Source organism: Gossypium arboreum, chromosome 3, assembly GCF_025698485.1.
Source record: "Gossypium arboreum isolate Shixiya-1 chromosome 3, ASM2569848v2, whole genome shotgun sequence".
NCBI lineage: Eukaryota > Viridiplantae > Streptophyta > Magnoliopsida > Malvales > Malvaceae > Gossypium > Gossypium arboreum.
Genome location: NC_069072.1, coordinates 62,749,064 through 62,751,188, shown reverse-complemented (window position 1 = coordinate 62,751,188; position 2,125 = coordinate 62,749,064). Strand labels below are relative to the sequence as shown.

Here is a 2,125-nt window from a genome sequence, read left to right as displayed (position 1 = left end):
AGCCCTAATGTGCAGGCTCAATGATAAGTCCAAAAAAATTTATATCTCAAGCCACTAAACATGAAAAATTTCCTGTACTTAAGTGGATATATTTGCATTTCTAGGTTATTATAATATTTCATAATAAAGGTTGGACTGTGCCTTGAATGTCATTATATGTTACTTTTATTGTTGGGAAGAAAGGAATTGGTTGTTGTATGCAGCAAGTGCAAGAAGGACAAAGAGAATGAGAAAAAGGAGGAAGGGAATGAAGAAGTGAAATATTTTCATGGCAAAAGGTCTACGGATTGCCAACAAAAATGCATGGAAATTCTAGGAAGATGCTGATGCAGCACTCAGTCCTCGTCACTCTCAGTTAGTTGAACTCTACGAGATAAATTAACTTGAAAAGTAGGAGCAAATGTGTATGCTGAGAGAGGGGGGACCTACCATATAAAAGAAGAAAGAGAAAGAGAAGAAAAGAGCTTTTTTCTCTCTAAAAAAATCTCGTTGAAATTTTAGAGAAAAAGGGAAGTGTGTATCAACATAAAAAGAGAGCAAAGATGTAAGGAAGGGGATGATGGATTCAACCGTGGGTCTTACACGATTTGGTAGCATCGGAGTTAAAGTTGGAATGGCAAAAGCTTCATGCAGTTCTTCCTTCATTCTATTAATTGATTTCTTTAATTTTTAAATTCTGGCTGGTGATGTTGATATTTTCGATTTTAATTCCCAACCCATGAGCTAATCCCATCGGTTTGGAATTAAAGGATGGATTTTTATTACTTTTAATGGCCATGATATTATCTTGTATAGATCTATTGTTTCATTCAATTTGGGTTATCTTAAATACATGCATGCAAGCTCTAGGCATAGATGAATGATTGGCATGTTCTTAGAATTGGTTTAATTTTGAAAAGGTTAAGTGAGTTGGATCATAATCAAATAATACAAGCGAGAACTCAAATGAATACTAGTAGCACTCTAGACATAGAGTTACGTTCTATACAGAGAAAGGAAAGTTAGCGTTAGTTATCATTCTTGAGACTTGTAGACATACAAAGTCTTAGAATGGTAGCTTAAAGTCTAGCTCTCAAAAGAGGCAGGCTGCAGTAGTTTATGAGTAGAGGTATTCCCAAGAATAAAAAGTATTCTTTTGACCCAAAAATTAAGAGAACTTTGAGGAAAAGGAGAAAAGAATTACGAGAAATGGCAAGGATTGGAAATGATCCAAGCAGAGAAGATCCATTACATCAGAATGGTAGGGACGTTGATATTACTTATGTGATAGATGATAGAGATAGACCCATTAGAGAACATGTAGTGCCAATCTTGGATGATTTGAATCTAGGGATTGTCAGGCCACATATTCAAGCTCAACATTTTGAGTTGAAACCAGTGATGTTTTAAATGCTAAAAACCGTAGGACAGTTTAGTGAATTACCTACTAAAGATCCATGACTGCATTTAAGACTCTTTTTGGAGGTCTATGATTCATTCAGGAAACAGGTTGTTCTTGAATAGGCCCTAATACTCAAGCTATTTCCTCATTCATTATGAGATCATGTTAGAGCATGGCTGAATGCTTTGCCATTAGGAAGGTGGCATCTTGGAATGATCTTTGTCAGAGGTTTTGTTAAGGTAAAATCCACCAAATATGAATGCAAAATTAAGGAATGATATTACCTCTTTTCAGCAATCTCAAGATGAGGCATTGTATGAAACTTGGGAGCGATTCAAGGAATTAATTAGAAAATGTCTGATGCATGGTTTCCAACACTAGACATAGATGCAAATGTTATACAATAGATTAAATGCACATTCAAGAATTGTAGTTGATGCATCTGCTAATGGCACTTTGCTGGATAAATCGTATAATGAGGCATAAGAGATTTTGGAAAGGATAACCAACAATGATTATCAATATCTGACTACAAGAGTAGGAACTAGTAGAAGAGTTCCTGGAACTATTGAGCTTGATGCGATCACTTCATTAATAGCTTAGGTATCATCCCTAATTAATATGATTAAAATAATGAAGAAACTAGATACAATGTAAGAAAAGAAAGTAGTCAAGCTAACAAGTGTTTATTGTGGAGAAGATCAAGTTTTTGATGAATGCCCATCGAACCTAGCCTCAGTATAT

The 2,125-nt window shown here is 35.1% G+C and overlaps 1 non-coding gene across 1 annotated transcript; it reads right to left on the bottom strand.

The window, feature by feature from the left end:
* Nucleotides 1–1,645: 1,645 nt before the first annotated feature.
* On the bottom strand, nt 1,646–1,752 carry LOC128291328 (small nucleolar RNA R71). Its single transcript, XR_008281104.1, has one exon. It is a non-coding gene; the product is annotated as a small nucleolar RNA R71 (small nucleolar RNA).
* Nucleotides 1,753–2,125: the final 373 nt, after the last annotated feature.